The sequence below is a fragment of the Kogia breviceps genome, chromosome 3, assembly GCF_026419965.1.
Source record: "Kogia breviceps isolate mKogBre1 chromosome 3, mKogBre1 haplotype 1, whole genome shotgun sequence".
In the NCBI taxonomy this organism is placed as follows: domain Eukaryota; kingdom Metazoa; phylum Chordata; class Mammalia; order Artiodactyla; family Physeteridae; genus Kogia; species Kogia breviceps.
Window position 1 is genome coordinate 3,565,275 of NC_081312.1, and position 16,048 is coordinate 3,581,322.

Consider the following 16,048-nt stretch of genomic DNA (forward strand, 5'->3'; position numbering starts at 1 on the left):
ACTGGAGATATTATAATTTAGTGACTTCAACTGATTTCAAAACAAGCAGCTCACTTTGTCAAAGGTGTAATGTATCTAGGAATAGCTCTCCCTTTAACATGACCAGTGAAAAAAGTGGATATGTGATTTCGAGGTACAACTTGGTAAAAGCCAGAATAGGCAAATGACAAAAGTCTAATAACTTTGTCCAAAGAGTCTAACTCTCACATTCTATTACTATAAAACACAACTGTCACTGTCATTCAGTTCTTACTTTGGTTGCAGCAGATAAACTGCTGACTGCTGAAGAACGTATGCAGGCACTAGATAGTTCCTGTGTTAGAAATACATCTCATTTTTTCCATGTGTTTTTAAATAATGAAAAACCACGCTCCATATGAGAACTCTCTAGTAACAACCAAATGTATTTAAGTATTATAAACGTTATTTACAGTGTTCCCCCCCAAAAAACCATTTTTCTTTTATCTTAACATGGTATTCCTGTTTCTGTGCAACAGGCAGTCACCCTTCACTGCTCAAGATTACAGTCAGAAGTGTACATTTATTCACTGTTCATGATCCACTCTCATACAAACGATGCTATGAAGAACTTCAGTTCACAAACGGTTCTCAACCATATCCTGTGTAAAAAAGAAAACAAAAACACTCAAAAGCTCTCAAACTCAAGTATGCATCTGGAAGCAATTCAAAGACAGCATGCCAATTTTGCAGGAAAGTCAGTGAGTAATTATGCTTGAAGAAGGGGGTGTACGGGATGCTGTCAGCCCAACCATGTGTAAGTTTCCTGAAGAATTGGATCTTCTCATGTGTGGGAGAAGGTAGGGGTCATTTGCCAGTTGGTGCACATCAAACCTATCTTCTTTTCGGTATGCCAAACAGCATCTTATAAAGGCCTTTGCTTCACTGCCTACAACCGGTTTTACAGGGAACTGGACATCTGTGGCTTTTAATATTGTATTTTCTTGAAGAATGTCTTGTTGAGATTGATTGTGACCAAATGGTTTTCTACCATAAAGACACTGAAAGAAGATGACTCCGACTGACCACACATCAACCTTGTTGGAAATCTTCGGTGGTTCCTTTCCAACTACAAAACACTCAGGAGGTAGATACCAGTAAGTGCCTGCCCCTTGGGAAGTTAGATCCATTCCATCTACACCATAGCTGTCATCATCCATAATCTTGGACAGACCAAAATCAGTAATTTTGATTTCTCCACATGCTGTTCCACCTACCAGAAGGATGTTTCCTGGTTTAAGATCATAATGTATAATAGGGGGTTTGATTTCATTGAGATATCTTAGTGCATTTACAATCTGCATTACAATAGACCTAGCTTCTTTCTCTGACATTAATTTATGTTGCTTCAGAGAGAAATCCAAGTCATTGCCTTCACAGTATTCTAACACTGTACAAAACGTATCTGTATCCAAGGAGAAATAATCATAGAGTTTAACTATCCTGGGGTGATCCAGTTCTTTGTGTATTCTATACTCTCTGCAGGCATGTTTGTGGTAGTTTTCCTTCTCATCCTTCCAGTTTTTATTAAGCTGATGGATCTTCACAGCAGCATATCTTTGTTCATAAAGGTCAAAAGCCTTATACACTTCACTAAAGCCACCTCTACCAAGCAGATGGAGTAATAAATATCTTTCATTTAACGTTGGGTGATCTTTGAACTGTGAATCATCTTTATTATTTATTCTTTTGAGCTCTCGAATGTGAAGATTTCTGACTCTTTCCAAACGTTCAAGTTCTGCCTGGACTTCTGCCTCTTCCTTTCTGAGATGTCCTAGTCTAAGTTTGAAAATTTCTTCCTGTTCATGATATTCTGCCAAAGTCAACAGTTGTGGTAAATTTGGTCTAACAAAGGGATCATTTTCTGCTCCATTGACTGCTTTGTTTTTCCTTTGTTTTGGTTCAGAATTGGTAGAGGGTGCCTGAGAATTATTAGCTGTGGGAGGTTTGCTTTTGGCTAGAAGTTTCCTTTGCCTTTCAATATCTTCCCTTTGCTGATTCACCCATTCTCGTTGCTTTACAAGATTCTGAAATGCAAAAAACCCATCTGTCCATTGTTCAGTAAATGAAGCACCATGTCTAACGGTCATGAAATGCCCAAGGCATAATCTGTCTTGCATACTCCTCTCTCTGCTTGACAGTTTTTCTTGTGTACTCTTCTCAATAAGTAGTTTCTTGCTCATTGATATGCACTTATTTAGTCGTTCTTTGTGTTTTTCAAGTAATTTTTGTTGTTCATCTATCTGCCATCTGAGATCACAATTAGCCCTGAGTAAGTCATCTATACGACCTTCCTTTTTTTCCAGGTCCTGGTTTTTATTACTTTCTAATGCTGCTAACTTCAGCATTGTAAGGTCCGTCTGGGTAATTTTAAAGGATGACTGCTTTGGTTGTACAATAGGGTGGCCCCCAAAAACTAATGCAGTAGGAGAAGGGCTATTAGGTAGAGCAGATGAGGAAGGAGTGTAATGTGAATGTGAATTCTGAGGAGAACGGATTGCAGGAGGTATGCCTCTTACTGGACTTGAGCCATTTCCACCTTGGTATTCAAAATAGTCGCTAATTTTGTGGCCACGTCTCCCAATACTTTTTCCCTGACTACTTTCATTCTGATTTTCTGCTTTTCTCTTCCTTCCTCTGGATGATTCCGATTGTTTCTTCTCTGGTGTCTCTGATTCTTTGTCACTCAAAGATCCCAAGCTTCCAAAACTGTGATTAGCGCTTTCATTATTCGTTGAGGCCTTCCCTGGGCCTCCCGGATGGCATGGCGGCGTGTGATTCACCAGGGACCCGGCCGCCGTCGCCGAGCCCGGGGTTGGAGACGTGGAGAGCTGGGACCAAGATGGCGGCCCCTCCAAACTTCCACTGCTACTTTGGACACTCATCAAGCTACTTTCTGGGAACTCGACTCCCCCCGCTGCGACGGCAGCGGCGGCAACGGCACCGGCACCCGCCTCCGCCATGGCGGGGGCCGCGCTGAGGGCGAGCGAGAGAGCGAGGGCAGGGAGGGCAGATTCAAGGGGATGGGGGAGGAAACCGAGAAGGGGGGAGTTGGGGAGGGTACAGGGGAGGTGGAAGTGAGGGGAGGAGAGGGGACGGGGAGCAGGAAAAGGGGGAGAAGTGAGGGAGCCGGCGGGCGCGCCGGGGAAGAGGCGAAGGGAAGGAGCGCGGCGGCGGACGGGTCGAGGGGGCGCCCGCCGGGGCCGGGGTCGGAGAGCGGGCGGAGCGCGGGCTGCGCCGGCCGAGAGGACTTCCGCGGGCGGAACCTGCCGGCACCTATGCAGTGCGTCGGCCCCCGGCGTCGCCGGGGTGGCGGCGGCGGGTGGTGGGTGGCGGCTGAGGCGGCGGGGTAACCTCTGCATCAGTTACAGGCGGCGGCGTCGTCACGCGCCGCCTGTGCCGACGCTATCGCGAGGCTCCTGCGCCTCCGGTAGCGGCGGCGGCGGCGGCGGCGGCGGCGGCGGGAGCCTCCTTGTTGAGTTTGTATTCTGCAACTTTACTGAATTCATAGATTAGTTCTAATAGTATTTTTTCTTTTTGTGGAGTGTTTAGGGTTTTCTACATAAAAGATCGTGTCAACTGCACACAGATATTTCTTCCTTTCCAACTTGGATGCCTTTAACTTTTTTCACTTGCCTAATTGCTTTGGGTAGAATGTCCAGTACTATATTGAATAGAAGTGGTGAGAGTGGGCATGTTTGCCTTGTTCCTGATCTTGGAGGAAAAACTTTCAGTTTTTCACTGTTGAGTATGATGTTATCTGTGGACTTCTTATACATAGCTTTTATTATGTTAAGGTCAATTCCTTCTACACCTATTTTGTTGAGAATTTTTATCTTTTAATTGAAGTATAGCTGATTTACAATGTTGTGTTAATTACTGCTGTACAGCAAAGTGATTCAGTTAAATATATATATAAATATATGTAAACATATGTATATATACATTATTTTTAAATAGATCTTTATTGGAGTATAATGCTTCACAATACTGTTAGCTTCTGTTGCACAACAAAGTGAATCAGCCATATGCATACACATGTCCCCATATCCCCTCCCTCTTGAACCTCCCTCCCATCCTCTCTATCCCACCCCTCTAGGTCATCGCAAAGCACAGATCCTATCTCCCTGTGCTATGCTGCTGCTTCCCACTAGCTCTCTATTTTACATTCGGTAGTGTATATATGTCGATGCTACTCTCACTTCACCCCAGCTTTGCCCACCCATCCCATGTCCTCAAGTCCATTTTCTATGTCTACCTCTTTATTCCTGCCCTGTAACTAGGTTCATCAGTACCATTTTTTTTTTAAGATTCCATATATATGTGTTAGCATACGGTATTTGTTTTTTCTCTTTCTGACTTACTTCACTCAGTATGACAGACTCTAGGTCCATCCACTTCACTACAAATAACTCAGTTTCATTTCTTTTTATGGCTGAGTAATATTCCATTGTATATATGTGCCACATCGTCTTTATCCATTCATCTGTCGATGCACATTTAGGTTGGTTCCATGTCCTGGCTATTGTAAATAGTGCTACAATGAGTATTGTGGTACATGTCTCGTTTTGAATTATGGTTTCCTCAGGGTATATGCCTGGTAGTGGGACTGTTGGGTCATACGGTAGTTCTATTTTTAGTTTTTTAAGGAATTTCCGTACTGTTCTCCATAGTGGCTGTATCAATTTACATTCCCACCAACAGTGCAAGAGGGTTCCCTTTTCACCACACCCTCTCCAGCATTTATTGTGTCTAGATTTTTTGATAATGGCCATTCTGACTGGCATGAGGTGATACCTCATTGTAGTTTTAATTTGCATTTCTCTAATAATTAGTGATGTTGAGCATCTTTTCATGGGCCTCTTGGCCATCTGTATGTCTTCCTTGGTGAAATGTCTATTTAGGCCTTCCACACATTTTTAAACTGGATTGTTTGTTTTTTTGATATTGAGCTCCATGAGCTGTTTGTATATTTTGGAGATTAATCCTTTGTCTGCTGTTTCGTATGCAAATATTTTCTCCCATTCTGAGGGTTGTCTTTTTGTCTTGTTTATGGTTTCCTTTGCTGTGCAAAAGCTTTTAAGTTTCATTAAGTCCCATTTGTTTATTTTTGTTTTCATTTCCATTATTCTAGGAGGTGGGTCAAAAAAGATCTTGCTGTGGTTTATGTCAAAGTGTGTTTTTCCTATGTTTTCCTCTAAGAGTTTTATAGTGTCTGGTCTTACATTTAGGTCTTTAATCCATTTGGAATTTATTTTTGTGTATGGTGTTAGGGAGTGTTCTAATTTTATTCTTTTACGTGTACCTGTCCAGTTTTCCCAGCACCACTTATTGAAGAGGCTGTCTTTTCTCCATTGTATGTTCTTGCCTCCTTTGTTGTAAATTATGTGCCCACATGTGTGTGGGTTTATCTCTGGGCATTCTATCTCATACCATTGATCTATATTTCTGTTTTTGTGCCAGTATCATACTGTCCTGATTACTGTAGCTTTGTGGTATAGTTTGAAGTTGGGGAGCCTGATTCCTCCAACTCTGTTTTTCTTTCTCAAGATTGCTTTGGCTATTCGGGATCTTTTGTGTTTCCATACAAACTGTAAAATTTTTTGTTCTAATTCTGTGAAGAATGCCATGGGTAGTTTGATAGGGATTACATTGAATCTGTAGATTACTTTGAGTAGTATAGTCATTTTTACAATATTGATTCTTCCAAGAACATGGTATATTTCTCCATCTGTTTATGTCATCTTTGATTTCTTTCATCAGTGTTTCATTGTTTTCTCAGTACAAGTCTTTCGCTTCCTTAGGCAGGTTTATTCCTAGGCATTTTATTCTTTTTGTTGCAATGGTAAATGGGAGTGTTTCCTTAATTTATCTTTCTGATTTTGTGTTGTTGGTGTATAGGAATGCCAGAGATTTCTGTGCATTAATTTTATATCCTGCAACGTTACCAAATTCATTGATTTGTTCTAGTAGTTTTCTAGTGGCATCTTTAGGATTTTCTATGTATAGTATCATGCCATCTGCAAACAGTGACAGTTTTACTTCTTCTTTTCCAATTTGTATTCCTTTTATTTCTCTTTCTTCTCTGATTGCTGTGGCTAGGACTTCCAAAACTACGTTGAATAAGAGTGGCAAGAGTGGACATCCTTGTCTTGTTCCTGATCTTAGTGGAAATGCTTTCAGTTTTTCACCACAGTATGATGTTTGCTGTGCGTTTGTCATATATGGCCTTTATTATGTTGAGGTAGGTTTCCTCTGTGCCCATTTTCTGGAGAGTTTTTATCATAAATGAGTGTTGACTTTTGTCAAAAGCTTTTTCTGCATCTATTGAGATGATCATATGGGTTTTATTCCTTAATTTGTTAATATGGTGTATCACATTGATTGATTTGCATATATTGAAGAATCCTTGCATCCCTGGGGTAAATCCCACTTGGTCATGGTGTATGATCCTTTTAATATGCTGTTGGATTCTGTTTTCTAGTATTTTGTTCAGGATTTTTGCATCTATGTTCATCAGTGATATTGGTCTATAATTTTCTTTTTTTGTGATATCTTTTTCTCGTTTAAGTATCAGGGTGATGGTGGCTTCATAGAATGAATTTGGGAGTGTTTCTCCCTCTGCAATTTTTCGGAAGAGTTTGAGAAGGATCGGTGTTAGCTCTTCTCTAAATGTTTGATAGATTTGCCTGTGAAGCCATCTGGTCCTGGACTTTTGTTTGTTGGAAGATTTTAAATTACAGTTTCAATTTCATTACTGTGATAGATCTGTTTATATTTTTTAATTCTTCCTAGTTCAGTCTTGGAAAACTGTACCTTTCTAAGAATTTGTCCATTTCTTCGTGGTTGTCCATTTAATTGCCATATAGTTGTTTGTAATAGTCTCTTATAATCCTTTGTATTTGTATTTCTGCCCTGTCAGTTGTGATTTCGCCTTTTTCATTTCTAAGTTTATTGATTTGTGTCTTCTCTCTTTTTTCTTGATGAGTCTGGCTAAGGGTTTATCAATTTTGTTTATCTTCTCAAAGAACCAGCTTTTAGTTTATTGATCTTTGCTATTGTTTTCTTTGTTTCTATTTCATTTATTTCTGCTCTGATCTTTATGATTTCTTTCCTTCTACTGACTTTGGTTTTCTTTGTTCTTCTTTCTCTAGTTGTTTTAAGTGTAGGGTTAGATTGTTTATTTGAGATTTTTCTTGTTTCTTGAGGTGAGATTGTATGGCTATAAACTTCCCTCTTAGAACTGCTTTTGCTGTATCCCATAGATTTTGGGTAGTCATGTTTTGTCATTTGTTTCTATGTATTTTTTTTTTTTTTTTTTTTTTTTTTTTTTGCGGTATGCGGGCCTCTCACTGTTGTGGCCTCTCCCGCTGCAGAGCATAGGCTCCGGACGCACAGGCTCAGCGGCCATGGCTCACGGGCCCAGCCACTCCGTGGCATGTGGGATCCTCCCGGACCGGGGCATGAACCTGCATCCCCTGCATCGGCAGGCGGACTCCCAACCACTGCGCCATGCAGGGAAGCCCTGTTTCTATGTATTTTTTAAATTCGTCTTTGATTTCTTCAGTGCTCTCTTGGTTTTTTAGTAGCACACTGTTTAGCCTCCATGTATTTGTGTTTTTTACAGTTTTTTTTTCCCTGTAATTGATTTCCAATCTCATAGCACTGTGGTCAGAAAAGATGCTTGATACAATTTCAATTTTCTTAAATTTTCCAAGGCTCGGTTTGTGACCCAAGGTGTGATCTATCCTGGCGAATGTTCCATGTGCACTTGAGAAGAAAGTATATTCTGCCACTTTTGGGTGGAATGTTCTATAAATATCAATTAGATCTATCTGGTCTATTGTGACATTTAAAGCTTGTGTTTCCTTAACTATTTTCTGTTTGGATGATCTGTCCATTGGTGTAAGTGGGGTGTTAAAGTCCCCTACTTTTATTGTGTTACTGTAGATTTCTCCTTTCATGGTTGTTAGCATTTGCCTTATGTATTGAGGTGCTCCTATGTTGGGTGCATAAACATTTATAATTGTTATATCTTGTTCTTGGATTGATCCTTTGATCATTATGTAGTATCCCTCCTTATCTCTTGTAACAGTCTTTATTTTAAAGTCTATATTATCTGATATGAGAATTGCTACTCCAGCTTTCTTTTGATTTCCATTTGCATGGAATATCTTTTTCCATCCCTTCACTTTCAGTCTGTATGTGTCCCTAGGTCTGAAGTGGGTCTCTTGTAGGCAGCATATATATGGTTCTTGTTTTTGCATCCATTCAGCCAGTCTGTATCTTTTGGTTGGGGCATTTAATCCATTTACATTCAATGAGTTTGGTAGTGTTACTTCTGCTTCAGTTTTTTGGAAGAGTTTAAGAAGGATTGATGTTAGTTCTTTAAATGTTTGTTAGAATTCACCAGTGAAGCCATTCTGGTCCTGAGTTTTCTTTGTTGGGAGTTTTAAAATCACTGACTAATCTCCTTATATGTTATTGGTCTGTTAGACTTTCTATTTCTTCATGATTCACTCTTGGTAGGTTATATGTTTCTAGGAATTTATCTGTTTTTTCTAGGTTTTCCAATTTATTGGTGTATAATTGTTCATGGTAGTCTCTTGTGATCCTTTTCATTTCTGTAGAATCCATTGTAATGTCTCCTCTTTCATTTCTGATTTTATTTATATGAGTCCTCTCTTTTTTCTTAGCCTAAGTAAAGGCTTGTCAATTTTATTTATCTTTAAAAAAACTCAACTCTTAGTTTCATTGATTTTTTTCTATTCTCTATTTTGTTTATTTCTGCTCTAATCTTTATTATTGCTTTTTGTCTGCTAACTTTGGGCTTAGTTTGTTCTTCTTTTTTCTGGTGACTTAAGTAGTAAAGTTAGGTTGTTTATTTGAGATATTTCTTCTTTTTTAATGTAGACGTTTATCACCATAAACTTTCCTCTTAGGACTGCTTTTGCTGCATCTCATAACTTTTAGTAAGTTGTGTTTTCATTTGTCTCAAGATATTTTTGAATTTCCCAGGCAACCACTGGTCTGCTTTCTGTCACATAGATGCACTTCATTCTATAGTCACAGTTCCTAGCCTGTGTACTCATTTTTGTCTGGCTTCCTCCACTCTGTATACTGATTTTGGGATTCATCTCTGTTATGTTTCCCTTTGTTTCTTTTTTTATTGCTGAGTAGTATTCCATTATGTGATGTGATGATTCATTTTATGGGTTCATTAAACTGACCATGGGTGCCCAGATTATACATTATTTCTGCATATGTCTGTGAGGGTGTTTCTGGATGAGATTAGTATTTGAGTAGATGGACTCCATAAAGTAGGTCAGTTTCCCCAGTAAGGGTGAGGCATCATCCAAGCCATTGAGGACCTGAATACAAGAAAAGGTGGAGGAAGGAGGAAATCACCCCCACCTCTTCTGCCTCACTGATGAGCTGGGACTTCTCATCTCATCTCCTGCCCTTGAACTGGGATTTACACCATCACCTCCCCTGGTCCTCAGGACTTCAAACTCGGATTGAATTATTCTAGCTTTCCTGGTCTCCAGCTTACATACAGCAGGTTGTGGGACTTTTCCACCTCTGTAATTGCGTGAGCGAATTCCTATTATCTATCATCTATCTATCATCTCCTACTGGTTCTGCTTCTCTGGAGAACCCTGCCAAATACACATCAAAGACACATCACAGTTTGTTTATTCATCCACCCTTTGGGGGACACTTCTGTTTCCAGCTTTAGGCTATTAGACTAAGGCTGCTTTGCACATGTGTCCAAGTCTTTGGACGTGTACTGTTGTTTCTCTTGGTAAGTGCCTAGACATGGGATGGTTGGGTTAGGTGGTAGGTGTGTGTCTAACTTGAACCAGACCAGACAGAAGGGAAATAGACTACACCACCCTCAGCACCCACTGCTACTTTTAAATAGGTACTCTGGTGGTGCCCATGATAAGTGTCCTGGGAAAGGGGGACCAAATGTGACAGGGTGGGTGGGTGTTTGGTCCTCAACTGTAACACGTGTAAACAGTGGGCCACCCACAGTAGGTGTCGGGTCAATGTGACCATGAGCCCTCCTGTGGCACCGACACCAGAGAACAAAATAGAGCGAAAGGACTGGGGGGTTATAGGGCAGACTGATCACAGCCTGGCTGCACATTAGCCCCGTGAGCTTGGGCAAGTGACCCAGTCACTCTGTGCCTCAGTCTCCTCCTCTGTGAAATGGGGATAAAGTGGCACCTACCCAGAGGGCCGGGAGGATGAAATGAGATTGTTCCTCATGTAAAGGGGCCCTCCTTTCAATCAGTCAGGTTTATTCTGAGGCCCCAGAGCGCCTGTCTGGACAGTGTAACGACGCCCTCTGTAAGGTCCGGGCAGTAGCAGCGTCAGCGCAAATGTGCGACTCTTTGCACAAAATGGGACCAGTGACGTCCATGAACGGATTCACACCAGGTCCGGCTTTATTGAAAAATGAGTTTTGGTGTCAAACATAGGAATCAGTTCTTAATTCTCAGAACCTTTTGGATTTCAGAGGAGAGGTGTGATGATGGTGAGAAGGGCAGAGGTCGGGGGTGGGTGATAAGTTGGAGGGAGGAGGGGAGGAGGCCTGGAGATGCTGGCCTGAGTCCTGGGGAGGGGGTGGGCTGTCTGGGGGGAGTGTAAAGTGGTGCAGCGGCAAGTACAGGGCCCTGGGGGCTGTGGTACCAGGGGTGGAGGGGAAGTTGGGGGCCACTCCCTCTTGTCCTCTGCCCTCTGGCCCCTGACCTGCCCTTTTAGTCCCACTGACACCTCCTGCCTCTCCCTCTTTGCTGGGAACCCCCTGTCTCAACCTCGGGCATCATTCGGTTCCTCCTGTAGGCTGTTAGGAGCAGAAATCCTGGCGTCTGCACCATCTGACCCTGCTTAGGGATGAGCCCCGCGGGGGACGGGAGTAGGAAGAGGAGGTGACAGGACAGGAAGCCTGGCCTTGCCCTAGTGCACTGACTCAGCATGAGGAGCTGGGTCCTCTGTCGACGCCCCGTTCCTGTTGGCTTCCTGATCCCAGGCCGTACGGGAGACAGCGCTCTTGCTGTTTCTGACGAGCCCGCTCGGTGGTGCTTGGGGGACTGGGAACAGGAGGGTGGCCGACGGCAGGGGCAGGGCCAGTGGCCTCCAAAGGAGATGTGAGTACGATGGTGGCCCTGTGGGATGAGGACCCGGCTCCTCCCTGGCTTTCTGGGGCTGCACGTGGTCCTACAGCCCCTGGGAGGGCATGTTTTGCCCATGGGGTAGGTCTCGCGGACGAACCATCTGAAGCTGCGGGCGAGATGCCACAAAAGCCATCTCTCCACCGGGGACAGAGTCTGAGGCCCTTCTGCGCTCCCGGTTCCAAGTTGGTCCAGCTTGGCACACCGCCCTCTCTGCTCTGCCCAGCCTGGCCTGGAGGCTCTGGATGTTCCCTGAGTGAAAGAATGAGCACAGGCCACAAGCCCCCAGGGCACAGGTGGGCTTGCCACATGGTTATGTTTGGGGACTGGACAAAAAATTCCAAATCCACAGAAAAATGGAATGCTTAGGTATCCATCATAATCTTCATAATTGTTAACCTTTTTCACGTTGCTGCATTTCTGCTCTCTTGGCTCTTTTTGTATATATACACTTCCCCCCACCCCCCCAACAATTTGAAAGTAATGTGTAGACAGTGTGACATTTTACCACTGTAAATTTCCCTCTAAGCATGTATAGCTTTAAAGTCCTGTATTAAAAGCAAAGTCAGGTCTCAAATAAATAATCTAAGCTTCTACATTAAGAAACTAGATAAAGAAAAGCAAAATAAAGCCGAAGAAAACAGAAAGAAGAAAATCACAAACACAAATGTGATTAAAAACAAAGACAAACAAGAACTGTATTATCTTACTTTTAACATTTAAATCTGTGATCCATCTGGACTTGATTGTTGGGCATGGATGGAGTTGGGGGTAAAGATAATTACTTTCCCCCGATAAATATCCAGTTATCCCAGCACCATTTGTTGACAAGATCCATCCAGTTTCACTATGCCACTGCCCTTCTAGGTCACCTTGTTGTGAATCAGCTTCTAAACTCTTCTTTGTTGGTTTATTTTACTATCCTTGTACCAACATCACGTGTCCTAATTACCTCCACTTTCTCCTTCTTGCCCTCCTCTTCCTTCTTCAATATCACTTTGATTGTTCTTGGCTCTTTGCATTTTCATATATACATTTCAGAACTAGCTTATCGTTTTCCACCAATAATGGTTTCTTCTGGGATTCTGATGTGATTGTATTAAACTTTTAGATTATCTTGATGAGAACTGACATTAAAAAATTGAGACTTCCAAAAGATGAACATATTGATCTTTAATGATTAACAATTATATTCTTTTATTTATTTAGGCCTTCAATTTCTCTTGATAATGTTTTGCTGCTTTCATTGTAGAAATCTTGTATACTTTTTGCTATATTTATTCTTAGGAGTTTTATGTTTAAAAATTTAAAAAAAATGATATCATTTCTAACATTTCATGTTCTGTTTGTTGCTGGTAGAAATACAATTGATTTTTTTTGGGGGGGCTGCATCTTCGTTGCTGCGTACAGGCTTTCTCTAGCTGCGGCGAGCAACTCTTCATTGTGGTGTGCGGGCTTCTCATTATGGTGGCTTCTCTAGTTGTGGAGCACGGGCTCTAGGCGTGCAGGGTCTAGAGCGCAGGCTCAGTAGTTGTGGCACACAGGCTTAGTTGCTCCATGGCATGTGGGATCTTCCCGGACCAGGGATCGAACCCGTGTCCCCTGCATTGGCAGGCAGATTTTTAACCACTGCATGATCAGGGAAGTCCCTACAATTGATTTTTGATATTGACCTTGTACTAAATTTACTTAATACTTAAAATCTGTTGTCTGTAGGTTCATTTGGATTTTCTAATACACAATTATGTTATCCACAAATAATGATGTTTTATATTTTCCTTTTCAGTTTACGTGCTGCTCATCTTTTCCTTGACTTACTGAATGAGTAGGACCTTTAGTACAATTTGAATAGAACTGGTGGTAGTAGACATCCTTACCATGTTCTTGACCTAGGGGGGAACTTTCAATGTTTTACCAACTTGTGTGATGGTTTTTATAGATTAAAAAAAATCAGATTAGGAAAGTTTCATTCCATTCTTCATGTGCTAAGAATTTTTATCATTAGATTTGTTAGGTACTTTTTCTGCATCTATTGAGGTTATCATAGAATTTTCTCTCTCTCTCTCTTTTTTTTTTTCCTGTTAATGTGGTGTATTAGTCAAGGTTCTCCAGAGAAACAGAAACAATAAGATGTATATACGGAAAGAGATTTATTATAAGGACTTGACTCTCGTGATTATGGAGGCTGAGAAGTCCCAAGATCTTCCATCTGCAATCTGGGGACCAGGAGAGATGACGTCTAGTTCTAGTCTGAGTCTGAAGGCTGGAGGACCAGGAAAGCCAGTGATGAGTTCCAGTCTGAAAGTCTGCAGTCTTAAGACCCAAGAAAGGCTCAAGTTGCAGTCAGAGTCTAAAGGCTGGAAATGACCAATGTCATAGCTCAAACAGGTGGGAGGAGTTTTCTGTTACTCAGCCTTTTTGTTCTATTTGGGTCTTCAACTGATTGGATGAGGACCACCCACATTAGGGAGGGCAACCTGCTTTACTCAGTCTACTGATTCGAATGTTAATCTCACCCAGAGACACCCTCACAGACAAACCCACAACAATGTTTCACCAAATATATGGGCACCTTGTACACCAGTCAAATTGATACATGAAATTAACTATCATAAGTGGTGAATTACGCTTTTTTTTTTCCCAATGTTGAGACATTTTTGTATTCTTGGAATAAACATTGATTGGTCGTTACAGATTACCCCTTACTGGTTGATTGCTATTTATTACCTTTTAAAATTTATCGCTGAATTTGATTTGTTAAAATCTTACTTAAATTTTTTACATCTCTGTTCATGAAAATAACCGATCTATATATTTTAAAAAATTTCTGTAACATCTTTATAAAAATTATGCTGGCCTCATGAAGAGCTGGGAAATGTTTCCTCCTTTTCTATTCCTAGGAATAAGTTGGGTAATATTAGTGTCAGTTTTTCCTTAAACATTTGGAAGAATTCACAAGTGAAGCCACATGGTTCTGGATCTTCTTTGTTAGAAGTTTAGATGGATTCAATTTCTTTTTTGGACTATTAGGATTATTAATTTTCCTTTTCTGTCAGTTTGATAAGGTGAATTGTTTGAAGAATTTGTATATTTAATCAAAATTGTCAAATTTATTGGTACATTCTTCATGATATTCATTTTGTTTTTGACATTTGTAGGGTCTGTAGCTGTCCCCTTTTATTTATTGGTATTGACAATTTGACTTTTTCCCTCTTTTTTATCACTCTTGATAGGGTTTAAAATTTTATTCATTTTTTTTCTAAAGAATCAACTTTGGTATTATTGATTATATGTGAATTTTCTATTGCATTGATTTCTGCTCATATTTTCTACTTTCTTTCAGTTTATTTGTTTTTGTCTCTCCAGGTTTCTTGAGATTAAAACTTAATAATTGTTTCTGAGCCAATTAAGAATTGTAATTTATGTAATAAAGCTATAAATTTATTCTAAGTGTTGCTTTAACTGTATTTCCCAAATTTGGAGATGTACTATCTTTATTATAAGGTAGTTCAAATACATTTTCTAATTTATATTTTGATATCTTCTTTGACTCAAGGATTATTTTAAAATGTATTGTTTAACTTATAGTTGGAGATTTTCTAATTCTCTTTACATAATTTATTTTTAATTTAAATCCATTTTGGTTGGAGGACATACTCTGAATGATTTCAGTCATAGAAATTTGTCCAGTTATTTTTCCTCTTTAGTCTGTTAATATGGTGGGTTACGTGTATTGATTTTCATATAGTGAACCAGCTTTATACTTCTGGATAAAACTGACTTGGTTGTGATTTTTTTAAATGTATATTGCTGTAATCTATTTGCCAATATTTCATTATGGATTTTTGTATCTGTATTCATGAGGGCTATTGGTTTATAGTATTCTTTTTTTAAAAAAAATTTATTTAATTAATTAATTTTTGACTGCATTGGGTCTTCGTTGCTGTGTGTGGGCTTTCTCTAGTTGTGGTGAGCGGGGGCTACTCTTCATTGCAGTGTGTGGTCTTCTCATTGCAGTGGCTTCTCTTGTTGAGCAGCACGGGCTCTAGGTTTGTGGGCTTCAGTAGCTGTGGCACGCAGGCTCAGTAGTTGTGGTGCATGGGCTTAGTTGCTCTGTGGCACGTGGGATCTTCTTAGACCAGGGCCTGAACCCGTGTCCCCTGCAGTGGCAGGCAGATTCTTAATCACTGCACCACCAAGGAAGCCCTATAGTTTTCCTTTTTTGTACCATCTTTGTCTGATTTTCTTTTTCTTTTTTTATACTGGCTCGTCTCATAAAATGAGTGTGGAAGTGTTCCTTCCTTTTCTAATTTATGGATGAGATTGTGTAGAACCCTTGCTATTTCTTCCATAAATGTTTAGTAGAATTTGCCAGTGAAACCATGGGGCCTGATATTTTCCTTGCTGGAATATTTTAAACTGCAAATTCAACTTCTTTAATATCTATAAGACTGTTCCGGTTATCCATTTCTCATTGAGTGAGTTTTGGTAGATTGCATCATTTCAAGGAATTGGTCTATTTTACCTAAATTGTTGAATTCATTTGCAGAGAGTTGTTTTTATATTCCTTTATTATTCTTATCATGTCTGTGGGGAGTGTAGCAATTTCTCCTCTTTCATTTCTGATACTGGTAATTTGTATCTTTTATATTCTTTATTCTTTGTTAGTCTGACTAGTGGTATATCAACTTTATTAATCTTTTCAAAGAATCAGCTTTTGGTTTCATTGATATTTTTCCTTTTTATTTTTCTGTTTTCATCTTAATTGGTTTCTGCTCTTATATTTATTATTTCCTGCCTTCTGTTTACTTTGACTTTATTTTTGCTTTGCTTTTTTTATTTCTTGAGGC

At 40.3% G+C, this 16,048-nt stretch overlaps 1 pseudogene; it reads right to left on the reverse strand.

Moving 5' to 3' along the window:
- Positions 1 to 700: 700 nt before the first annotated feature.
- On the reverse strand, positions 701 to 2,904 carry LOC131753198 (serine/threonine-protein kinase tousled-like 1 pseudogene; annotated as a pseudogene).
- Between the last annotated feature and the right edge of the window lie 13,144 nt (positions 2,905 to 16,048).